This window comes from Hippopotamus amphibius, chromosome 5 (genome assembly GCF_030028045.1).
Source record: "Hippopotamus amphibius kiboko isolate mHipAmp2 chromosome 5, mHipAmp2.hap2, whole genome shotgun sequence".
NCBI classification, from domain to species: domain Eukaryota; kingdom Metazoa; phylum Chordata; class Mammalia; order Artiodactyla; family Hippopotamidae; genus Hippopotamus; species Hippopotamus amphibius.
This window is the reverse complement of record NC_080190.1, coordinates 96,711,210-96,738,296: the sequence shown is the minus strand read 5'-3', so window position 1 is coordinate 96,738,296 and position 27,087 is coordinate 96,711,210.

Below are 27,087 nucleotides of genomic sequence, written 5' to 3'. Positions count from 1 at the left end.
CCTGCCTCATTTTTTCTGATATTGATTTCTTCTAGTATATTTTTCATTTCAGTTATTGTATTGTTCACATCTGTTTGTTCTTTAAATCTTCTAGCTTCTTGTTAAATATTTCTTGTATCTTCTTGATTTGTTTCTCCATTCGTTTTCTGAGGTTTTGGATCATCTTTACTATGATTACTCTGAATTCTTTTTTGGGTAGATTTCCTGTCTCCTCTTCATTTAGTTGTTCTTGTGGGTTTTTATCTTGTTCCTTTGTTTGCAACATATTTCTCTGTCATCTCATTTTGGCCAACTTTCTGTGTTTGTGGTCTCCTTTCCACAGCCTGCAGGACTGTAGTTCCTCTTGCTTTTTGTGTCTGCTCCCTCATGGGTGAGGTTGGTCCAGGGGCTTGTGTAGGCTTCCTGGTGGGAGGGGCTAGTGTCTATGTTCTGGTGGGTGGAGCTGGATTTCATCCTTCTGATGGGCAGGGCCATTTCAAGTGGTATGTTTTGAGATGGTTTGGAGCTCAGTATTACTTTAGGCAGCCTGTTTTTGATGGGCAGGGCTATATTCCTATCTTGTTGTTTGTTTGACTTAAGGCTTCCTAGCACTGAAGCCTACAGGTTGTTAGGTGGGGCTGGATCTTGGTGCCAAAATGTGGACCTCCAAGAGAGCTCACTCCAATCAACATTCCCTGGGACTTTTGTGACCAATGTCCCTGTCCCACTGTGAGCTATAGTCAACCTTTGCATCTTCATGAGTCCCTCCACAACACCTTGGTAGGTGTAGCCCAGGTTCTTATGGAGATACTGCTTTGTGCTGGGTTCTAGTACATGTGAGACCTGGTGTGACTCCTTCAAGAGTGGAGTCTCTGTTTCCCCCAGCCCTGTGGAACTCCTGCACTCAAGTTTTACTGGTGTTCAAAGATAAATGCTCTGAGGGTTCTTCTTTCTGATGCCAGATCCTCAGACTGTCATGGAGGGCCAATTTTATGTGGGAATGTCCCTGTGTAGCCTGTGTGGGTTTGATACTTTTTGATGTGAGAGCTAGTTTTAGTATAAATGTCTTCCGCCTCTTTCCTCAGTGTATGCTGGCCATTATCCGCTTGATAGGAGGTGTGACTGATGTTTTGGTGACCAGAGCTTGCACTGGATATTGAGCAGAGCCTCCCCCATGCTCTGTGATTGTCACTGCCCTGTCAGAGGTGGAATCTGCTCCCTAGGTGTTGGAGTAGAGGTCCCCCAGATCTGTTTCTTAGCAGCGTTTCCAATTTGCAGTGCAAAGTAGCAGCATTAGTGCACTCCCACTGGGAGAGAAGCCATTGAGTATTCCTCCTCTGGAATTGTTCACCTTTTGGTGTGCTCTGTTGTGTCACCTTTCAGCAGTTGTGCAAGCTCTTAGATTACACTATCGTTGGTACTTCTCTTGGCCCCACCTTAAATGTGAGTATGCTGGCTATTGGCCCTGGTGTCTCTCAGACATTGTTTTCACCAGGCCACCAGAGTAGATCCACTGAAGTCAGGACCTGAGACTGTAGTAATCATGGATCTGGATCTGCTGTGGGTGCTATAGGGGCAACTCAGACTCTGGCCTGGCCCAACACCTATGTGTGTGTGCCCACAAAGTCTATAGCTGCTAAAGCTAGGCTTGTCTTTGCTGCAGGAGCACTCATTGTCTGTTCAGATGTTCTGTAGCTACTGAGTTTACAAAGGTAGTTGCAGTGGTGTAAATTCATGCAAGGGGAGATTTCAGATTTTCTTTCTTAGTGGCATGGCTCCTGGGGCTCAGCTGTAGTTTCAGCCCCACCTCTGTGTGTGGGCCACCCACAGAGGTCTGCTCCTGAGGTTACCCGGGAGCACATGAGTCTGCCCAAGTGAGAAGGGGGTGCAGAGGTGGCAGTGGCCAGGGTTGAGAGAGCACCTGCTGTGGTGGGGACAGGTCATGTGGGGGAGCCAGTGACCTTTGGCATGAGAAAGCCAGCTCTAGTGGGAGTCCTTCCTAATGCCCAGGGATGCAGAGGCTATTGAGTGTGGAGAGAGTCTGCAATGTCCACCCTGCCCCTTGCACATCACTCAACAATGCTGCTTCACTTCTATGGCTGTCCAGGTTTTCTCTACAAGCATTCCCTGTCACACTCCTATCTCCTCACAGCCAACAGCAGTCTTCTCTCCAGATTTGCTCTTCAAACTCTAAATTCCAGCACTCAGACCCCGTCCGCACAGGTGGACACATGTCTCAGGCTGGAGCATGCAGGACTGTGGGACAGACCATCTGTGTAGGTCTCACTCTGTCCTGTCTGCCACAGACCAGTTGCTGAACTCTCTGATAGCCCCCAAAGCTCCCTTTATGTCCCATCTGATCTCCCTGACAGTCAGGGGGTTTCCGTGGATGCGGAAACCTCTCCTCTCCTTCAGCTCCCCTCACCCCCATGGGCACAGATCCCATCCCACTTCTTCTCCTCTTCTTTTCCCCTCCTTCTTTCTTTCATCCTATCCAGTTACATGGGGGTCTTTCTTGTCCTTTTATGTGTCCAAGGTCCTATTCTAGTGTTCAAATGGTGCTCTGTGAGAATTGTTCCATTTGTAGATGTATTCTTGATGAGTCTATGAGAAGAGATGAATTCCACATCTTCCTATTCCTCCACCATCCTGACTCCTCCAAGAAGTGTGATTTTAGATTTCAACTTTCCCCACAATGTATTAACAGTTATCAAAAAGTGTTTGCCAGTCTTGTGAATGTGCTGGATGGATAAAGAAAGAAACTTTGACTACACTTCCTCTTTCAAACAAGCAGAATATAAACCAGTTTATGAGAAGCACCAGGGTAAATGAGATGTGGCCTACTACAGAAATAGGGTGTTTTCTTGAAGGAGATGGGGGAAGCCTCCAGGATGGCAAGGTGAACTGCCATGCTACTCATGCACCAGCATTACCAGCATCACCTGGGAGTTTGTTAGAAAAGTGGAATCTCAGTCCCCACCTCAGGCCTAAAGAACAGAAACTCTGTTCTCTGTATCTGTGAATCTGTTTCTGTTTTGCTATATACATTTGTTTTATTTTTTAGATTCCATATATAAGGGATATCATACACAATTCATCACTGTCAATAAAGAAAGTTAACACACACACACACACAAACACACACACACACACGAACTCTGGGATTGGTGTCTAGGAATTTTTTTAAAGCCGTCTAGATTCTATTGTACATTGAAGTTTGAGAAACACCAGGTTAGGGGACACATGGGGTAATATCAGAAAAGATTAAAAAAAGCCAAGAGGTAAGAAAATAGTTTTCTTCCTTACATATAGGGATTCATGTATTCAACAAAAAAATAGAGTGCTTATTGTATTGTGGTTGAATTAGATTGATGTCTCTCAATATTTTCATCACAAAGAAAGCATTTTGGTATTCTTATTAACCTATAAACCATGTCAGAGTAGGATTTCTCAATAGTGGCACTATGGACATTTTGGCCTAGATAATTCTTTGCTGTGGGAGGCTTTCCTACCCATTGTAGGATGTTTAGCAGCATAGTTGGCCTCTACTTGCTTGATGCTAATAGCATCCCTAATTGTAACAACAACAAAATGTCTCCAGACACTGCCAAAAGTCTCCTAGGAGGCAAAATCATCCCAGGTTGAGAATCACTGGTTTAAGGGATAACAAAACCCAGGCAAGGAACTTTTATTAAGTAATAGTATATTTCCTGTTTTTATTAATACAGATATATGTAACTGTTAACCAGAGCATGAAACAAGTCCTCTCTCACTCCACAGCCATCAACTGCATACACGTTATTTATTTATTTGAATTAATTAATTAATTTGTTTATTTTATTAGCTGTGTTGGGTTTTCGTTGCTGCACATGAGCTTTCCCTAGTTGTGGGGAGTGGGGGCTACTCTTCGCTGTGCATACACTTTAGAGTCAGAACAACTGGGTTCAAATCCTGGCTCTCTAAATATTTGACCATGGGCAAAGGTAGTGATTGTTTAAAGCCTCCGTTTTATCACCCAAAAAACAAGTATAATATATGTATTATTCAAAGATTAAGTGTAATAAAGATGAAAAGTGCTTAGCACAAAACAGAGTAACTAGAAATGTCCATTATATCATAGTGCCTTATTGTAAAGATATAATTCCCATTCTACTTGAAATACTAGAAATAGCTAAGTGCTCCCATTGCTATCACCACAAAGTTTCAAGTGTCTATGGACTCCATAATGGAGCACCGAACTAGATGCTCTTTAAAACCTCTCTCATGTTCAACATTCTTTCATTCTGTAAATATGTGGTTCATCTATATCTAAGATCTCAGATTTTTGTTTAAAAATTCCTCTATGATCTCATGAAAACCATAAATGATCTCATAAAAAAAGTGAAAATATCCACATACACATAACCCTTTCCAGGCTCAAGATGTTTCTAGAGCCTTTGAAACTCATTTATAAGTCTTAGTTTAAAACTCTCTGATAAGCAGGTCAACAGGCTGGAATTTATTTACAGCCATGGGTATGGGCAGGTAGGAGTGACAAGATGGATGTGAAAGACAGAATTGAGGTTGACATGGGTAAAATAAAAGATGCCACTCTTGTCACTCTGAAATAGCAAAGCTTGGGATGAACATTTTAGCACTAGTTTAATATGGCAATAAAGGAGAATGACTGTGATGGAATCTGATTAGAAAGGCAAGAAAAAAAAAAAAAAACAAGTCTAGAGGGACAACCAGGAGGAGGAAAGCCTTGCTTAGCCAAGGACAAGCAAAGATAAAAGTGGGTGGTAGTGGACATGGGACATAAAAATACATTTTAAATGGATGTGGGGAGACAGGGAGGTGGCTAGCACTGATAATATATTACTGTAGGAGAAGTATTTTGCAAACAATTGTATAAGCAATGTGTACTACTTGCCATGAGAGACAACTGCTGTTTAACCGGTTGTTGATGATGATGGGTGGAAATGTTTAAAGAACTATTTCAAAAGTAATAACAGATTCAGAAATGAGGGAAAAGTATATATATTGGTGTCAGAGTTACAGTCCAAAAGAGGAGGGCTTCCTAACAGGTATCACAACCCAATGAGTGAGCAGTATTAAAATGATTGTAGAGGTGGAGACTTGCCCGTGGCTGTGAACACCTCCATTGACCTCTCATGACTTTTCAGCATCCTAAGCAAACTTTAACTATTATTTCCCCTAATAAGTTAGGAAAAAGTAAGATGGGACACAGAATGGATCAAATGATAAGTGTACTTTAAAAAGGAAACAGGAAAGATGTAAAGTTTAGAGATTCTAACAAAAATTGGTTATTAGATATGTATAGATAGAAATTCTGATATAAAACTGATGGGGTTGGTGGAATTAGGCTTCCTGACTTCAAACTATACTACAAGGCCACAATGATCAAGACAGTATGGTACTGGCACAAAAATAGAAAGGAAGATCAATGGAATAGAATAGAGAACTCAGAGATGAACCCAAGCACATATGGGCAGCTTATCTTTGACAAAGGAGGCAAGAATATACAATGGAAAAAAGACAGCCTCTTCAATAAATGGTGCTGGGAACATTGGACAGCAACATGTAAAAGAATGAAATGAGAACACTTCTTAACACCATACACAAAAATAAACTCCAAATGGATTAAAGACCTACATGGAAGGCCAGACACTATAAAACTCCTAGAGGAGAACATAGGCAGAACACTCTATGACATCCATCAAAGCAAGATCCTTTTTGACCCACCTCCTAGAATCATGGAAATAAAATCAAGAATAAACAAATGGGACCTCATGAAGCTTAAAAGCTTTTGCACAGCAAAAGAATCCATAAACAAGACAAGAAGACAACCCTCAAAATGGGAGAAAATACTTGCCAACAAAGCAATAGACAAAGGATTAACCTCCAAAATATACAAGCAGCTCCTGCAGCTTAATACCAAAAAAGCAAATAACCCAATCCACAAATGGGTAGAAGACCTAAATAGACATTTCTCCAAAGACATACAGATGGCCAACAAACACATGAAAAGATGCTCAACATCACTAATTATTAGAGAAATGCAAGTCAAAGCCACAATGAGGTATCACCTCACATTGATCAGAATGGCCATCATCAAAAAAATCTAGAGACAATAAATGTCGGAGAGGGTGTGGAGAAAAGGGAACTCTCTTGCACTGTTGGTGGGATTGTAAGCTGGTACAGCCACTATGGAAAACAGTTTGGAGGTTCCTTAAAAAAACAAAAATAGAACTACCATATGATCCAGTAATCCCTCTACTGGGCATATACCCTGAGAAAACCATGATCCAAAAAGAAACAAGTAGCATAATGTTTATTGCAGCACTATTTACAATGGCCAGGACATGGAAACAACCTAGATGCCCATCAACAGATGAATGGATAAAGAAGATGTGGCACATATATACAATGGAATATTACTCAGCCATAAAAAGGAATGAAATTGAACTATATGTAATGAGGTGGATAGAACTAGAGTCTGTCATACAGAGTAAAGTAAGCCAGAAAGATAAAAACAAATACTGTATGCTAACACATATATATGGAATCTGAAGAAATGGTACTGATGAAACCAGTGACAGGGAAGAGTGGAGATACAGAAGTAGAGAATGGACTTGAGGACATGGGCCTGGGGTGAGGGGTAAAGGGGAAGTTGGGAGGAGGTGAGAGAGTAGCATAGACATATTTACACTACCAGCTGTAAAATAGATAGCTAGTGGTAAGTTGCTGTATAACAAAAGGAGATCAACTTCATGGGAGATGCCTTGGAGGGCCAGGATGGGGAGGGTGGGGGGGAGTCGTGGGAGGGAGGGGATATGGGGATATGTGTGTAGATGCAGCTGATTCACTTTGGTGTACCTCAGAGACGGGTACAAGAGTGTAAAGCAAATATATTCCAATAAAGAGTTTAAAAAAAAAAAAAAAAGCAGGGGAATTCCCTGGCAGTGGTGGTTAGGACTCGGCGCTTTCACTGGTGGCCCAGGTTCAATCCCTTGTTGGGGAACTAAGATCCCTCAAGCCATGGGGCATGACCTAAAATAAAATAAGATAAACTAAAAGCAGATACCATGGTATTAGATGTGCAGAACGTAGTCAGCTGGACGGAGAAAGTGTGACCAAACAGGAAAATTCATAAGCTGGTTAAATATATGTGTTTGGAATTAGACAGAAATTAATTCCAATTATTGTTGGGTGTGACTTTTGCAAGGTACTTAATTTTCTAAGCCTTATGTTTCTCATTCATCAAATGGGTAGAAGAATAGATATATCTAAGGACTGTCATGAACATAGGTAACTTACAAAAGCTATGTACTGAAAATACCTAGCACATAGAAAATCCTTAATAAATGGTGATTATTGTTACTAGTCATTGTTTACTATATTCTAGGCACTTTTCATATATTTATTGGTTTAATCCTGACAACCATAATGTGAGGTAAATATGATGACACACACACACACACTCTATATATCTTAATCTTTTTATTAAGATTATGATGATATAAAGGTTAATGTTTGAAACGTTAAAATCACTAATAATTTTTTAACTTTAGTATTCCAAACAGTTCTTATGATAAAGCAACTTTTTGGGGACATGGGGCATAAATTATCTGTCTTTGTATCCCTCATCTCACAGAGTTCCCTGTATTCTGTGTGGATTTATGCCTATGTGTTAGTTAAAGTGACATCTTATGAGAATCATAAGGAAAAACCTGGGCAATCACGTAATTCTGCTTGCCTCACATAGATGATGGAATTTTAGAAAGAATGAATTTCTAAAGGTCACATGCTAATTAGTTTTGGAGAGTATAGACTAGACTATAGGTTGTCTGATTCAGTTTCTAGAGTATATGCAAACTTTTGTTTTGCATGAAAAGTCTGTTAGCTCCTGGACAGGGTGGTGGGGGCTTGGCTATAGAAAGATTGCCATAGGTTCCCAAGACCATTGTCTCACATCATAGAAACCTGTATGTGGGCAAGTACTTAACAGAAGGTACACACTTGGCAACTGCTTCAGTAATTATTCCCAATAAGAATTAGCTTTTAAAAATAATTCCTTTGATGGAAATTATAAAGATAATCACTTCCTGCAATTTAGTGCCCCAAAAGTACCTGCTATGAAGAAGAAGAACTGGGTCTTTTCCTAGTATAAGTCTAATGTGCACTAATCATGATTTCTCAGGTAGAAAATTAAGCTGAATTTCAAGCTTCAAAGTTTGTGCAAGCGTGTGTGTGTGTGTGTGTGTGTGTGTGTATGTTGGGGTTGAGAGAAGTATCAGGAAGGCTATAATAAGATGTGGCTAAGACTTTCTCACCAAGAGCCCCCCGAGATATAATATTATTAAGCCCCTCTTCCTTTCATTTTTCTGCACTCTTTTCTTCAGTGTTCCATTTTTGATTTACTTCTTCCTTTTCCCTTAGGAAATTTTCTATCAGTCATTTCCACCTAATCTTTGTTCATGTCAGCTGGACCTGGTTACTGTGAAGTTGAGTAGTCTTAGATTTGCATCCTGACTCAGGCCATGAGACTTGACTAAGTTCCTCCACTTCTCTGAGCCTCTGCATTGTTTCCTCAGTTATCAAGGGTAAGAATGCTAGTGTTTATCTCATACTACTGTGGGGATTAAGTGAATGATTACACAAAAATGTTTAGCATGGTGCCTGTCATGGATTAGGCTCTTGTTTTATACCTTTTTAAATTTGTATCCCCAGGAGGGTTACATTTAAGTTTTGTCTAATTGTGTACTCTAAGACAACGTAGAGAGGTTTCATGTTGTGAAAGCAGACTGGAGAGGTTTAGTGGAAGTGAGGGCCTTCTGAATTTTTTCTTGGAGAGTCTTCCATTCTGTCAAAATATAGTCTTAGTCTGTATAGGGACGGCTATGAAGCTGACATAGAGAATGATAATTCTGTAACTCTCTATTTGTGGAAAACAAAATTATAACATTGGTGAAGGTTTCATTTCAAGGCTATTTACAATTATAGCTGTCATCTTTCCAGCTGTTGGTGAATGCAGTGTTCTGTGCCAAAGTGTGGCTGCTATTTTAACTGTGTGCTGCAGATCTCCACTATTGTATGAAGCAAGAGGCCCTGAACCCACAAGTTGCTGCAAATGTCACTTCTCTGTGCTGGCAGAGCAACTCTGACCCTCTATATTATCATTGAGGCTGTTCAGTCGACACTAAGTGATGTGTAATGCTCTCTATCACTAGTCAGAAAACTCCTAGGCATAAAGCGTATTTATTTTTCTATTCCCAGCACCTAGGATAATATCCCCATAGTTCTCAATATTTGTTGAACTGGGTCAAAATATCTAATATGTTGTTTGGATAGTTTGGTGGATCAATCTCCGTACTGTGAAAAGAATACAAAGCTGGCTGTTATTGTGAAAACCAATTACACCTTTTGTTTACACATATGAAAGTTTCTCATTGTTCTGTGTCTAAAGAGGTACTATTTAAATCCTGGTGGTGATAATGGCAGATTATGTGGCAGCAAGCCAAGTACAGTTGAGAGGACTGAGACAGGGTAACAAACCTGTAATCAGAGGAAGGTGATGAGAGTCATTGAAAACCAAAGTTTGGTGCCAGAAGCTGAGCTTCAGAATAATTATGCCTCTTTATAAGAAAATCAAGAGCAGTAAGGGGTTGACAAGGACATGCCTTTCCCAATGTCTGAATCCCACCTGGCTCAGATATGTTTATTTGAAAATGTTTGGGTTCATTAACAAACCATTAGTTACCTTAATCAGTGGTAGTATTCCATCATCCTATCATTAGGATAAAGAAAAATGTGGTATTTAGGTAGCAATTATTATCTACATGGCATAATTATCACCTTATCTTTTCTCTGTAATAAATCAGCATCCAACCCAAGCTGCCTTATGTATGTATATGTCCTGTGAATGAAGAGAATCTGAAATAATTGTCTTCAAGTTGTAGGATGGGCCTCAAGGGGATAGTACAGTGTAACAGGAGCATTAGATAAGGAATCAGACAGAACTAGGTGAAAATTCCATCTCTCATGCTTCTGGCATTAGGCTAGTTACCTAACCTCTTTAATCAATAGTATCCCTATAGAGTTAGGGATAAAGTAAGAATTAGTTACTAATGAGAATAAAATAATTTATTTAAAAAAAGGGCTTACCACAGTGCCTAGAATCAGTGCTGTATAAATGATGGTAGCTATTATCTTTACTAGCAATAGCAATAACACCACAGGTAATAGTAATAGTAGTGACATAGGAATGATAGTAGGATCCATCCTCAATGAGGTGAACATTATGTCAATCACTTGGGGAGGAGGCAAGACCCTCAGACAGGAAACCAGAATTCAGGAGACCTGGGTCTTAGGCATGAAAAAGTCTCTCCTGCGTCTCTTGGGGATCCGGACTTACAAGTTTCTGGATGAGCTTTCAGATGGGAAGGAAAAGTTGGTCAGCCATACAGGGATCTAGATGGAGAGGCTGCACTGTAGAGGCTTTGTTTGAAGATATATATGAAGCATGGCTGTTATATCAGATTATTAAATTACAAGCCATTTCCTTTTTGTTCCTCCAGTCTTTTTTCAGCCTATTGTAATTTTCACATTGTTAGATTTACCATGAGTCATGAAGGAATTTGGGATTTTCCTAATTTAAACTCCATCTTTATTGGGATTATACACCACTTAAGTCCCCTACTGGGATACTTGTTCTCTTTCCCAGTAAGTCCCAAAGAGGAGGTAAAGTCAGGGACACAAGGTCCCCATAAGGATATTCCCTTTCATTTGCAATTTTGAAGTTCTTGCTTTTAATTTTATCAGGAATGTTTTCAGATGTTCCACTGGCACTTGATTGTATACTATGGTGTGTTCTTCCAAGTTCAGTGCATTTAAAAAATCTTATTTTTTCTATTAGATTATATTTCTATTATTGTACATTATAAAAAAAATCACCTGTAGTGCTTGGCACAACAATCTGTAAGTGAATATTCAGTAAATATCTTTACTCTTTATCTAAATGTTATATTATTTTTAGGCATCAGCATTGTACTTCCCTACTCTACCAGATCTTTGGGAGCTTTAGATATTTTTGTGTGCTATCAATATTGTCACTAAATTTGTTTTTAACAAAATTAGAGCATGTCTTAGAGGATAATTAAATTCCAGGGTTCTCAATTCTCCAAAAATGTACAGCTGTGGGCTACCTCCAGTACTTACCAATCAAAAATAGCTGACACAGGGACTTCCTAGGTGGCACAGTGGTTAAGAATCTGCCTGCCAATGCAGGGGACACAGGTTCAATCCCTGCTCCAGGAAGATTCCACATGCTGTGGAGCAACAAAGCCCGTGTGCCACAACTATTGAGCCTGTGCTCTAGAGCCCTTGAGCCACAACTATGGAGCCTGTGTGCCAAAACTACTGAAGCCCATGTGCCTAGAGCCCATGCTCCACAACAAGAGAAGCCACCTGAGTGAGGAGCCCTCAATGAAGAGTAGCCCCTGCTCATTGCAACTAGAGAAAGCCCATGTGCAGCAACGAAGACGCAACACAGCCAATAAATAAATAAATAAATAAATAAAAATAGCTGACACAAAACTTAGCTAAGGTATCTTGCTGCATAGAAAATGGTTTTTTAATTCACATCTTGAGAACCTAAGTTACAAAAGAAATTTGTTATAGAAGCTGGATGTGAGAAATTAGAAGAGCCTATAGATGAGATGAAGCAATTAGAGGGACACAGAAAATCCAAAATGTGATCCCAAACTTACTTTCTGATGAATATAATGTCACTGTTGTAGCATTTCTTTCCCCACTAGGTTGTGAATTAGTATTAAATTGTGTATTCATTCCCTAAATTTGATGGTGAGATATTGGTCTGTATTAATACTTGAGAGAATAATATTTCTGTTGAATAAATAAGCACCTCCACCTCTTCTGTCTACAGGGCTCAGAGCACATTTCTTTCCCCGTGAGATAGGGAGCAGCCTTTCTGACTCAGTATGAAACCAGGGGTGCAGACTCTGAGCAGCTTCCAGCACCCAAACAGGTTCAGGGTGCAGAGTTAGGGTGATGAGAGATGAGGGCCCACTGTCAGCCAATTCAAACATTAATTTGAATTGATTCCAACTCCAGGGAATATTATAAACAAAACAAAGACACTCTTTAGTTGTTAGGCTGTGCCTGCATTAATATTACTTGAAAAAAATGACTCATTTAACTGAATTCTAACTACATATCAGGTATTATGGCTATTTGCCTGATATGCTTTATTTCATTTAGTCCTTTCAACCATCTTATATTTAGTAACATAAGGTGAGCAAGGTCCTACATTAAGTAGGTAGGGAATATCAGGCTACCCAGGTTTGTCTGCTTTCAAGCCTATCCTCTTTAGTCTTATGCTATTTTTCCTGGTGTTTTTGGAATGTACTCAAAAGCAAGGGTAATCTTAGCTCCACAAACAGCCTTAGACTATCTGTTCTGATATTGTACAGGCTGAAAGTTCAGCCAGCATAATATTGTGGTGAATTTGTCACAAATAGGGAAATTCAGTTCTATTCCAAAATGTATTAAGTAGTGAGTCTGTATCTGCGTACCATGACTATTTATTGATCTAGTGTTTGTAGATAATGGGGTGGGCACCACTTAACCTCTGCCTCAACACTACTGCTTTGCACATCTGCCTTTCAGAGGCAGCTCTTTCTATTCTTCACAAAGTTATATCCCCCATTTTAGTTGTCAGATGATTACAAGGAATAGGGGTGGAGTGTTCATGACATTATGATACCTGGATTCTATTTGTTAATCACACTTCCTTCTTGTGGGGTTTCAGTGAAAATCCTACAAATAAGGAATCAAATAGTAAATGAAGCAGAGTTCCACTTTACTAATAGTTGGACATGAACTTTGTAGCCTAGGCTAGATCTCTGCCAAAGGACTGATTTGGAGTCCGAGGCTTAGGACTGAGGCTTACACAAGGTTTTCTTGTTTGTTTCCCTCGTCTCCAAATGGAAATTTTGAGACCAAAAGGCCAAGGTATAACTGCAAAAAAATAGTTATGGCTGGGGTTCACTTTAAGTCCACTTACACAAACACATTTTCACAGAAACCATCATTATTCATTATCCACTCCCCCCACCATACCTTCTCAGCACTCACAGTCTCAGCCTCTGCTGAAAGCATCCTACAGCATGCACCTAGGACTCATCACCTTAGGGTGTATTCTCAGCTGGGCAGGCTGGAAGTTAATGGCCCTGGAATAGAACTCAGGTGATAAAAGCTGAAGGATAAATACCCCAGCTTCTTCACTGTTTGGGTGGAACAAATCTGGGGCATATTCTACCCTTTCTCCTAGAGTTCTCCAGCTGAGTTGAGATTCAGTTGCCTCCAGTGGTAACCTGCTTAATAATTGTAGTAGGTAGAATGATGGTCCCCAATATGTTCACACCTTTAATCTCTGGTATCTGTGAAATTACCTTATATAGGAAAAGAGGTTTTGGAGATTAATTAAGGTTACAGATCTTAAGATAGGGAATGCATTCTAGATTATCCAGGTGGGCCCAATCTAGTCATATAGCTCCCCTCAAAGCAGAGAATTTTCTCCAGTTGGAGGCAGAAGAAATACTATGGAAGAAGTTGGAGAGATTTAGCATGAGGAGGAGTTTATGCAGTGTTGCCAGTTCTGAGACATAAGGACCAATGTTCAAGGACAGAGAGAGGCCTCAGGAGCCAAGAGTAGCCTACAACTGACAGCCAGCAAGGAAACAGGACCTACAACCATAGGAACTGTATTCTGCCAGCAACCTGAATGAACATGAAAAGAGAATCTCCCCCAGAGCAGCTAGATAAGAGCCCAGACCTGCCAATATCTTGGTGTTGGTCGTGGGAGATCCTCAGCAGAGAACCAGCTTAACCTTACTGTGCTGGGCCTTCTGACCTCCGGAAACTGGGAGATACTAAATTCATGCTGATGAAAGTTGCTAAGTTTGTAGTAATTTGTTATGACAGCAACAGAAAAAATAAATACCATAAGGCACACTCTTGGTCTTATCCCGTCCCTGATTTTACTTTCCCACTCCCTGCTGGTGTTTCCTGGGATCTCTTCCCAAACAAACCGCTTGTGCTCAAATCCCAATTTAAACCTCAGTGAGGCTGTCATGGAGGCACTCCACGCAGTTCACCCTTTAAGAGAGAATCTTCCATGAGCAGTTAGGCAGCCAAGTCTCCAGCCTCAGGCCTTTGAGATCTGCAGTGTTGGAGTCGAGGACAGTTTCTCCTTGGGAATTCCTGGCCAACAACCGGGCTTAGCGGAGTAGCTGAACCTGACCATTTCTGCCCAGAGCAGGACACTTCCACAGGTGACCTTTGCTAGCATCTCATTGCACTGAGGATCTTTAGAGCTGCACCACAGTGAGAGGTTTTTCCTACCCACATATCCTTCCTTTCCCTTTTCTCTTCGCAGGTGTCAGACCTCTTTGCTGTCTGAAGTTTTTCTTTGTCTACTCCAGGTCCCCTTTTTTTCACAGGTGTTACCCTAATAAATCTCCTGCAATTGTAATTCTGTCTTTGCATCTACTTCCCTAAGGGCCAAACTGACAAACCAACCAAAAACACACACGGGTGTTTGTCCAAGAAGGTAGAGCTTACCTGGATCAACTTACCACATTGAAATAAAATCAGATATATAAGAAAGGAAGTTCTGTTCTCTACATGTCTGTTAAGACATAGTAACACTCCTCATTAAAAAGTGTGGTCCAATGAATGTTCTGGAATCTAACAACTCTGAACAACTCCATAGGAAGTAGAAAGAGATAAGCTTGCGGTTGAGGGCACTCAGTGGGGAACCAAGAACAAAAGTAAAATCCTCTGCTTTTCTTGTCTGTTTCTTCAGGGGTCTGAATTTCTGCATGGTTTAGGAATCATATAAGGATTATATAAGGCTGTAAAAAACATAAAAGTTCAGGAAAACATGAAGAAGTCTGTAGCAGGATGATATTCTGTTCTGCAGTGTCCACATAGAGATGATGCATGGCTGACCAAGAAATTCTTCCTAGGAAAATTAGCCATGTAGCCCTGTTTCTTTAGGGAGCAGGTGATTCCACAGAAAACCTTATTCAAAGGGAACATCTGAGCCAAAACCGATTCTACCAAAGGCAGAATCTCAAGCCATGCAAATGTAAATCCAGATATGAGAATTTGAGTTTCAGAGGCACCCTGTCATTTGAAAGCCAACTATATTATGTGCTTCAAGGCTGGTAATAAATTTACAATAATAGCAAAACAAGCAGCTATCTTAGATTTAAACTTTATTTTTAATTAAGCTGTAATTGAAGTAAGATTTAAAGGAGTTAGTTATAAGTATATCCATATATAGACCTATTCACTAATGAGGGCATTGATTTATCAGGTCCATCAAATTCAAATATTATTCTTTTTTCATTAAAGGATAGGTGATCTACAATGTTTTGTTAATTTCTGGTGTTCAGCAAAGTTATTCAATATATATATATATAGACACAGATATAGATATAGATATATATACACATTCTTTTCAGATCCTTTTCCATTATAGATATTGTGTATAGCTCCTTGTGCTATACAGCGGGACCTTGTTATTTATCTATTTTATATACAACAGTTTGTATCTGTTAATCCCAAACTCCTAATTTATCCCTCTAACCCCTGACAATTCCCCTTCAGTAACCATAAGTTTTTTTTCTATGTTTGTGAGTCTGTTTCCATTTTGTAAATAAGTTCATTTGTATCATTTTTTAGATTCCACATATGAGTAATAATATGATATTTGCCTTTCTATATCTGACTTACTTCACTTGGTATGATAATCTCTAGGTCCATCCATGTTGCTGCAAATGACATTATTTTATTCTTTTTATGACAGTAATATTCCATTGTGTGTGTGCATATATATATCTACATATATATATATATAAAATCACATCTTCTTTTTCCATTCATCTGTCAATGGACATTTAGGTTGCTTCCATGTCTTGGCTATTGTAAATAGTGCTGCTACAAACACTGGGGTGCATGTATCTTTTTGAATGAGTTTTTGTCTTTTCCAGATATATGCCCAGGAGTGGGATTGCTGGATCATATGGTAACTCTATTTTTAGTTTTAAAGAAACCTCCAAACTGTTTTCCATAGTAGCTGCACCAATTTACATTCCCACCAACAGTATAAGAGGATTGCCTTTTCTCCACACCCTCTCCAGTATTTATTATGTATAGACTTTTTAATGACGGTCATTCTGACTGGTGTGAGGTGACACCTCATTCTAACCTCAATTTGCATTTCTTTAATAATTAGTGATGCTGAGCATCTTTTCAAGTGCCTGTTGGCCAACTGTATGTCTTCTTTGGGAAAAGGCCTATTTAGGTCTTCTGCCTCTTTTTTGATTGAGTTGGTTTTTGTTGTTGTTGTTATTGAGTTGTATGAGCTGTTTATATATTTTGGAAGCTAAGCCCTTGTTGGTCACATCATTTGCAAATATTTTCTCCCTTTCCATAGGTGGTCTTTTTGTTTTCTTTATGGTTTCCTTTGCTGTGCAAAATCTTATGTTTGATTAGGTCCCATTTGTTTATCTTTGTTTTTATTTCTATTGCCTTAGGATACTGATCTAAGGATCTATTGCTAAAATTTATGTCAGTGAATGTTTTGTCTGTGTTCTCTTCTAGGAGTTTTACAGTGTTGTGTCTTATATTTAAGTCTTTAAGCCATTTTGAGTTTACTTTTGTGTATGGTGTGAGGGAGTGCTCTTACTTCATTGCTTTACATGTGGCTGTTCAGATTTCCCAACACCACTTGCTGCAGAGACTGTTTTTTCTCCATTATTTTATTCTTGCCTCCTTTGTCGATGATTAGTTGACCATAGCTGTGGGGATTTATGCCTGCGCTCTGTTATGTTCCATTGATCTGTATGTTTGTTTTGTGCTAATACCATGCTGTTTTGATTACTGTAGCTTTATATTATTGTCTGAAAGTCTGGGAGGATTATGCCTCCAGTTATGTTCTTTTTCCTCAAAATTGCTTTGGCAATTCTGGATCTTTTGTGGTTCCATATAAATTTTAGGATTATTTGTTCCAGTTCTGTGAAAAATTTCATAGCTAATTTGCTAGGGATCACATTAAAACAGATGTCTGCATGTTAATCTTGCATTCTGCTACCTTGCTAAATTCTTTTTATCAGTTTTATTAGTTTTTGTGTGGAGTCTTTAGGATTTCTCTCTATATTATATATCATCTGCATATAGTGATGGTTTTACCTCTTCCCTTCCAATTTGGATATCTTTCATTTCTTTTTCTTGTCTGCTTTCTGTGGCTAGAACTTCCAATACTACGTTGAATAGAAGTGGTGACTGTGGCATCCTCATCTTGTTCCAGATTTTAGCATGAAGGCTTTTAGCTTTTCACAATTGAGTATTATGTTGGCTATGGGTTTGTCATACGTAGCTTTTATTACTGAGCTGTATATCCTCTATACCCTCTTTGTTGATAGTTTTTATCATGAACGGATGTTGAATTTTATCAAGTGCTTTTTATGCATCTATTGAGATTGTCATGTGGGTTTTGTCCTTTCTTTTGTTGATGTGGTGTATCACATTGATTGATTTGCATATGTTGAAAAATCCTTGTGACCCTGGGATGAATCCAACTTGATCATGGTGTTTGTGTTGCTGGATTCAGTTTACTAATATTTTGCTAAGAATTTTTGCATCTATATTCATCAAAGATATTGGCTTGTAATTTTCTCTTTTGGTAGTATCTTTGGTTTTGGTATCAGGGTGATGATGGTGTCATAGAATGAATTTTGGAGTGTTCCCTCTTCTTCAATCTTTTGGAAGAATTGAGAAGAATTGGTATAAATTCCTCTTTGTATCATTTGTAGAATTCCCCAGTGAAGCCACCCAGTCCTGTACCTTTGTTTGCAGGAAGTTTTTTAAAAATACAGATTCTATTTCACTTCTAGTTATCAGTAGGTTCAAATTATCTATTTCTTCTTGATTCTGTTTTGGCAGGTTGTATTTTCTAGAAATTTGCCCATTTCTTCTAGGTTGCCCAATTTTTTGGTATATAACTATTTATAGTACTCTCATTATTTTTTGTATTTCTGCAATGTTGGTTATTATTTCATCTCTTTCATTTCTTATTATGTTTATTTGGGTCCTCTCTCATTTCTTCTTGGTGACTCTGGCTAGAGGTTCATTGATTTTGTTTATCTTTTCAAAAAATCTACCTCAGTTTTATTGATCTTTTCAAATTTTTTATTTCTAGTTTATTCATTTTCTCTCCGATCTTTATTATTTTCCTCCTTCTACTGATTTTAGGTTTCATTTGTTCTTCCTTTTCTGATTCTTTTAGGGGAGAACTTAGGTTGTTTGAGGTTTTTCTTGTTTCTTGCCAGCGGCCTGTATCACTATGAACTTCTCTCTTAGGACTGCTTTTCCTGCATCCCATAGATTTTGTAAGGTTGTTGTTTTCATTGTTATTTGTCTCAAGGCGTTTTTTGATTTCCATTTTGTTCATCATTGACCCATGGTTTATTTAGTAGCAGGTTTTTTAGTATCCATGTGATCATTTTTTTTCCAGTTATTTTTCCCTTGTGGTTGATTTCTAGTTTCATAATATTGTTGTCAGAAAAGATGTTTGAAATAATTTCTTCATCTTAAATCTGTTGAGGCTTGTTTTGTGCCCTAGTATGTGGTCTATCCTAGAGAATGTTCTATGTAAGCTTGAAAAGGATGTGTATCCTGTTGTTTTCTGGACTTAGTGTCTTGTAGATATCAGTGAAGACCAACTGGCCTATTATGTTATTTAGGATCACTGTTGCCTTATTCAGTTTCTGTCTAGAAGATCTGTCCATTGATGTCAGTGGGTGTTAGAGTTCCTGCTATCATTCTATTCCTGTCAATTTTTCCTTTAATGTCTGTTAATATTTGTTTTAAATATTTAGGTGCTCCTATATCAGGTGCATACATGTTAACAAGTGTAACATCCTCTTCTTGTATTGATTGCTTTATCATTATATTGTGTCCTTCTTTTTCTTTATTTATGGACTATGCTTTAAAGTCTCTTTTGTTTGACATGAGTATTACTACTCTTGATTTCTTGTCATTTTCCTTTGTTCGAAATATCTTTTTCTATCCATTCACTTTCAATCTATGTGTGTCCTTCACCCTAAAGTGAGTCTCTTGTAGGCAGCATATTGTAAGCTCTTGTTTTATTATCTGATCTGCCACTCTGTATCTTTTGATTGGAGCATTTAGTCCATCAACATTTAAAGTACTTATTGATAAGTATGTATGTATTGCAATTTTAAACCTTGTTTCTAAACTGATTTTGTAGTTATTCTGTGTCCATTTCTTCTTCTTTTTGATTTTCCTTTTGTGGTTTGATGGATTTTTTCTGTATTATGCCTGAGTTCCTTTCTTTTTGTTTTCTGTGAATTTATTATATGTTCTTGATTTGTGATTACCCTGGATTTCAAGTATGTTAACTACATCTACTTTCTTTAGACTAATAGTCCTATAAATTAAAACACATTCTAAAATATCTATATTTTTAAACTCCCCTCTCCCACATTCATGATTTTGATGTCCTCTTTTAATTCCTCATATTTAGCCTTTTCCTCTTAATTGTAGTTATAATTGCTTTTACAATTTTTTTCCTCTATATACGAGATTATTTAAATGATCTTCAATCATTTTATATATTTTCCTTTCCTATTGTGATTTTCCCTTTCCTAGGTGTTCTTACTTCTTTTCTATTATGGAGGACATTTCAATATTTCTTTTAATGTAGGTTAGTATTTCTGTATTCTTTTAGTTTTTGCTTGTCTGAGAAATTCTTTACTCTCCTTGCATTCTAACAATATTGATGGGTAGAGTGTCCTAGGTTGCAGGTTCTTCCCTTTTAGAACTTTGAATATATTATGCCACTCCCTTCTAGCCTGCAATGTTTCTGTAGTGAAATCAGCTGATAGACTTATGCTATCTCCTCATTAAGTTCTTGTGATGGAGAAGAAATCTGGAAGAAGCTTGAAGGAGCCAGAATACTTTGATTCCATCTTCTGTCTCTCATATGCTAACTAGTTCACTATTTGTAGGTCATGCAACTCTTGTTTTCTCAAAGTTTTCTTAAAATTCATTAAACATCCATTCAACAAATATGTAATGAATGGCAACTGTGTGCTTTGCTCTTTTCTAACCAAGCATGGGTATGTAGAGTGTATAAAACAAACAAACCCTCAGGGAGTTTAATTCAAATGGGATAGGCAGATATTAAACAATTAAAATGCAAACATCATTTGCATTATTCTTTATATATAGTAAATGTGTGCTTCATATATTTGTATTATATTTGGTATAGATTAATACATAATCTAATTAATTATAAAATGTATAAAGCTGTTATATAATAAATTATATTTGCAGATAATAGTATGTAATGATATGATAATAATAATATCTTTCCTCTAAACATCACAAGTGACATAAGAATCAAAATTTCTAAAGTCCTTCAAAAGACACAATATACTCTGCAAATGAAAACCACATTTACTCATTCACAAGGTTTTAAAGATAGTGCTAAGTTTAATTTCAAGGTTCTCTGTCTCTAATACTTTAGGCCCTGGCTTTAGAAGGGCACTGACTTTTTAGACACTGATGCTTAGACCAATATCCTCAAAAGATCTTGAAGACTACCCACAAAGTTGAGTTTTGAGATACAGGCTGGGGTTGCCTCTGGTCTGGGGTTTCTGGTTGGCAAAAACAGTGTGGTCTTGGGGAACTTTACTGGATTAATGTGCTTTATGATGTTAGACAATGGCTGCTCCAGCAGCTGGTGTATTTCTTATAGCATATTATGCTTCCTATAATTATTTTATGTCTCCCTAAGGGCTGGAGAGATGATGGGTATATCTTTATGACCCTTCTGCCTAGAATAATGTCTGACCCCTGGTAGATGCTCAGTAACTGCTGAAACAATGATTGTTTCACCATATGGCAACTGTTGGGATTGGCACTTACTGTAGAACTACTGGAAGTGACTGGGAAATGTTTATGTGCCTGGATGAGCTCCATGCTAACTGTTGCAGTGCAGACCTCCTTTTCATTTTCAAGGTAATTCATGGAGAAAAGAAACAAGGCAAAAAAGTAGTTTGGCATCCCTGGAAGCTGAGTTCTCCCTATCACTTAATTTTTTTTTCTATTTTTTCTTGAGAACATCTTGCATCATTCAAGATTATGCTTTCTTTTTTCCATGTCAATGAGGTTAATGAGAGATTTTATTTTATAGTAGATTAAAAAATTATTTTTCTTCTCCATGGAAATATCATTCCATGGTTGCTAAATTCATAGAAAGGTTGACATTATTTTAGCCAGTGAAGTATAAAACTTTTTAAAGAATATGTAAATCAGGAAGAATTGTCTACCCTTGTTTTTAGGATTTTGGGGTAATGTTATCAAAATGAAAATAGTCTTATTGAAATTGAAAAGTTAACAGACTATTGTTAATACCAAATTTATTTCCATAATTTGGCAATCAACTTTTTCCTTCCTAGGAAGTTTGGATTTCTACGCAAAGCTTATGCTGCTCTAGCTCAGTGTGTAATTGTACTTTTGTTTTTCAGGAATTGTTACTATGGGCCCTCTATAGGTTTGACTTTTGATGTTTTTGTATCTTAGGATTGCATAAATTTCAGCTGACATCAGCTGTGCAAAAGCACATAACTGCCTGCCTTCTAAGACTATGACTCATTAATATGAGTAACTAAGATAAGTAAGATTATCTTATCAAATTCCTGGTGAATGCATTCTTTCTCCCCAGCCTCTACTCCCATGGGCATCTGAAGAAACAGCAAAGAGAAATAACCTAAATTTAATGGTGGAGAGACAGTCAAGATGGCAGCATGGGAGGACGTGAAGTTACATCTCCCCACAATTAGGGCAACTGCTCAAAACAGGCGGGGACCTTGATGACCAAGGAGATGGGAGGAATACCCCCAAGAGGCTGGGTAGGATGTGGGAGGAAGTGAGGGGGGAAGAGAAGTGGACGCTGGACAGGACCAACACTCCTGATGGGTGGCTGGGAGAAGGGAGGGGTTCACATGTCTAGAGGGACCCTCAGGAGCTTGGAGGATCAGGGAGGAGCACATCTAACATTTCCCTCTACCTAATCCACCTGGGAAGCCTTCTGGGCTTGCTGGCCCAGTTGTCCAAGTCCCCCTCCAGGCTAGGTGAGTCCTAGGGGCCTAGGAGGGATGTAGGAGGGGGGAAGAGGAGGAGAGGCAGATGGTTGATGGGAGTATCTGGGATTGGAGGACCAGGAGAGGTGCAGAAGGCATTTCCCCTGCCCACTCAGCCCCGGGAAGCCTTCTGGGCTCCCAGGCCTGGTCCTTCATTCTCTGGGGTCCCCTCCAGCTGCAGGGGTCCTAGGAGCATGGGAGGGAGGGAGAAGGGGGAAGAGGGAGAGAGGTGGACAATGTGGGGAGGGGCCCTCCAGGACCAGAGGATCACAGGAGGCATTGCAGGTGATTCCCCCACCTACTCAGCCCTGGGAAGCCTGCTGAGCTCCCAGGGTGAGTCCTCCACCTTCCAAGGTCCCCTCCAGGCCATGTTAGTCCTGGGAGTGTAGGAGGGATGTGGGGAGAGAAGAAGAAAGGAGGAAAGGGAGGCCTTCCAAGGTTGGAGGATCAGGGGAGGCAGAGAGGGCCTTTCCCCTGCCCACTCAGCCCCAGGAAGCCTGCTGAGCTCCTGGACCTAGTCCTCTGCTCTCTGAAGCCCCCTCCAGCAATTGGACTCCTAGGGGTGTAGGAGCGAGGGAGGAAGGGGTAAGAGGAGGAGAGGCAGATGGGGGTGTCCCAAGATGGGGGATCAGGGGAAGGACTGCAGGCAGTTCCTTTACCCAATTGGTCTCAGGAAGAGTGTTGGGCTTCAGGTCTGGTCCCCTGCCTTCTGGGGCACCCTCCAGCCACATGGGTCCTAGGAGCATAGGAGGAGGGGGGAGGAAGAAGAGACACAACTGGGGAGGGACCCTCCAGGAAAAGAGGATCTGGAGTGAATGTGCCTAGCATTTCCCCTACCCACTTAGGTCCAAGGTGTCTGATGGGGTCTTGGACCTGATCCCCTGCCCCCAAAGCCAGAGGCATTCCAGGGTCCCTCCTGCATCGTTGAGCCTAAGCCTCACCCACTACACCCCAAGGGCTTTTCTGGCTTGTCTTTTTTGTTTCCTTTTCCCCTTTTTCTTTTCTGCTATTATGGTTCTGTTTTACCTTCTGGTTGTTGTTTCTTCTATTTTTTAAATTTCTTCTAACATATCTTGCTGTTTTCTAATCTTACTGTATTTTTTACTCTTTGTTATTGTTCTTTTTTCTTTTCTTTTCTTTTTTTGTTCTGCCCTGTGTGGCATGTGGGATCTTGGTTCATGAACCAGGGGTGGAGCCTGAGATCCTGAGCTCTGAGTCATAACCACTGGAATAACAGAGAACCTCAGACCCCAGGGAATATTCATTGGAGTGAGGTCTCCCAGAGGTCCTCACCTTGGCACCAAGATCCAGCTCTACCAACAGCCTACACACTCCATTGCATGAAGCCTTAGGCCAAACAACCAGTAAGACAGGAAAACAATCCCATTCATCAAAAAAAAAAAAAAAAAAAGAGAGAGAGATGACAAAAAAATATGTCACAGATGAAGGAATAAGATAAAAACCTGCAAGAGCAAATAAATGAAGAGAAAATAGGCAAACTACCTGAAAAAGAATTCAGAGTAATGACAGTAAAGATGATCTAGAATCTTGGAAATAGAATGGAGGCATGGGTCAAGAAAATACCAGAAATGTTTAACAAAGATCTGTAAGAACTAATGAACAAACAAAGATGAATAACACAATAACTAAAATGAAAAATACACTAGAAGGAATCAATAACAGAATAACTGAGACAGAAGGAATGAGTGAGATGGAAGACAAAATTGTGGAAATAATTGCCAAGGAGCAGAATAAAGAAAAAAGAATGAAAATAATTGAAGACCATCTCAGAGACCTCTGGGACAACACTAGATGCACCAACATTTGAATTATAGGGGTCACAGAAGAAGAGAAAAAGAAAGGATCTGAGAGAATATTCCAAGGGATTATAGTGGAAAACATCCCTAACATGGGAAAGGAAATAGTCACTCAAGCCCAGGAAGCACAGAGACTCCATACAGGATAAAGCCTAGGAGAAACACACCAAGACACATATTAATCAACCTAACACAAATTAAATTCAAAGAAAAATATTAAAAGCAGCAAGGTGAAAGCAAAAAATAATATACAAAGGAATCTTCACAAGATTATCAGCGATTTTTCAGCAGAAACTCTGCGGGCCAGAAGAGAGTGGCAGGATATACTTAAAGTGATGAAAGAGAAAAACCAAGATTACGCTATGAAGCAAGGATCTCATTCAGATTCGATGGAGAAATCAAAAGCTTTACAGATAAGCAAAAGCTAAGAGAATTCAGCACCACCAAACAAGCTTTACAACAAATGCTAAAGGCACTTCTCTCATTGGCAAACACAAAAGAAGGAAAAGACCCACAAAAACAAACCCAAAGCAATTAGAAAATGGTAATAGAAACATACGTATCAATAATAACCTTGAATGTAAATGGATTAAATGCTTCAACCAAAAGACATAGACTGGCTAAATGGATACAAAATCAAGACCAATATATATGCTGTCTCCAAGAGACCCACTTCAGACCTAGAGGCACATACAGACTGAAAGTAAAGGGATGGAAAAATATATCCCATGCAAATAGAAATCAAAAAAAAGCTAGAGTAACAATACATGTATCAGACAAAATAGACTTTAAAGTAAAGACTGTTGCAAGAGACAAGGAAGGACATTACATAATGATCAAGGGATCAAACCAAGAAGAAGCTAAACAAGTAAATATTTATGCACCCAACATAGGAGCACCTCAATAAATAGGACAAATTCTAATAGCCATAAAAGGGGGAATTGACAGTAATACAATAATAGTAGGAGACTTTAACACGCCACTGACACTAATGGACAGATCATTCAAACAGAAAATAAATAAGGAAACACAAGCTTTAAATGACACAATAGACCAGATAGATTTAACTGATATTTATAGGACATTACACCCAAAAGTGGCAGAATACACTTTCTTCTCAAATGCATATGGAACATTCTCAAGAGTAGATCACATTTGGGTCACAAATCAAGCCTTGGTAAATTTAAGAAAAGTGAAATCATATCAAGCATATTCTCTGACCACAATGCTATGAGATTGGAAATAAATTACAAGAAACAATGTAAAAAATACAAACACATGGAGGCTAAACAGTTCACTACTAAATAACCAAGACATCACTGAAGAAATCAGAGAAAAAAAAATACACAGAAACAAATGACAATGAAAACATGACAACCCAAAACCTATAAGACAAAGCAAAAGCAGTCCTAAGAGGGAAATTTAGAGCAATTCAATCTCAACCCAAGAAACATGAAAAATCTCAAATAACAATCTAACTTTATACCTAAAGCAAGTAGAGAAAGAAAAATAATAATAATAAAAAAAACCTAACATCAATAGAAGGAAAGAAATCATAAAGATTGGAGCAGATACAAATGAAATAGAAACAAAGAAAACAATAACAAAGATCAATGAAACTAAAAGCTGGTTCTTTGAGAAGATAAACAAAATTGATAACCCTTTAGCCAGACTTATTGAGAAAAAAAGGGAGAAGACCCAAATCAATAAAATTAGAAATGAAAAAGGAAAAATCACAACTGACACCCCAGAAATACAAAAAATTATGAGACTACCACAAACAACTATATGCCAATAAAATGAACAGCCTGGAAGAAATGGAAAAATTCTTGGAAAAGTATAATTTTCCAAGACTAAACCAGGAAGATTTAGAAAATATAAACAGACCTATCATAAGGAATGAAATTGAAAGCATAATTTAAAATCTTCCAACAACAACAATAAAAAATCCAGGACAAGATGGCTTCACAGGTGAATTCTATCAAACATTTAGAGAATGTTCTCAAACTCTTTGAAGAATTGCAGAGGGAGGAACTCTCTTGAACTCGTTCTATGAGCCCACCATTACCCTGGTACCAAACCAGGCAAAGATCAGAAAAGAAGAAACCTACAGACCAATAACACTGATGAACATAGATGTAAAAATCTTCAACAAAATACTAGCAAACAGAATCCAACAGCACATTAAAAGGATCATACACCATGATCAAGTGGAATTTATCCCAGGAATGCAAGGATTCTTCAGTATATACAAATCAATCAATATGATATCACATGTTAATAAATTAAGGAGTGAAAACCATATGATCATCTCAATAGATGTAGAAACAGCTTTTGACAAAATCCAACACACATTTATGATAAAAACTCTTTAGAAAATGGGAATAAAGGGAAACTACATCAACATAATAAAGGCCATATATGACAAACCCACAGCAAACATCATTCGCAATGGTGAAAAACCAAAAATATTTCCATTAAGATCAGGGACAAGGCAAGGATGTCCGATCTCATCACTCTTAAACAATATAGTTGTGGAAGTCTTAGCCATGACAATCAGAGAAGAAAAAGAAATAAAAGGAATCCAAATTGTAAAAGAAGAAGTAAAATTGTAACTGTTCACAGATGACATGATACTCTACATAGAAAATCCTAAAGATTCCACCAGAAAACTACTAGAGATAATCAATGAATTTGGTAATGTTGCAGGATACAAAATTAATGCACAGAAATCTCTTGCATTCCTATACACTAACAATGAAAAATCAGAAATAGAAATTAGGAAAACAATCCCATTCACCATTGCAACAAAAAGAATAAAATACCTAGGAATAAACCTACCTAAGGAGGCAAAAGACTTGTACTAAGAAAACTATAAAACACTGATGAAAGAAATCAAAGATGACATAAAAAGACCATGTTCTTAGATTGGAATAATTAATATTGTGAAAATGACTATACTACAAAAGCAATCTACAGATTCAATGAAATCCCTATCAAATTACCAATAGCATTCTTCACAGAATTAA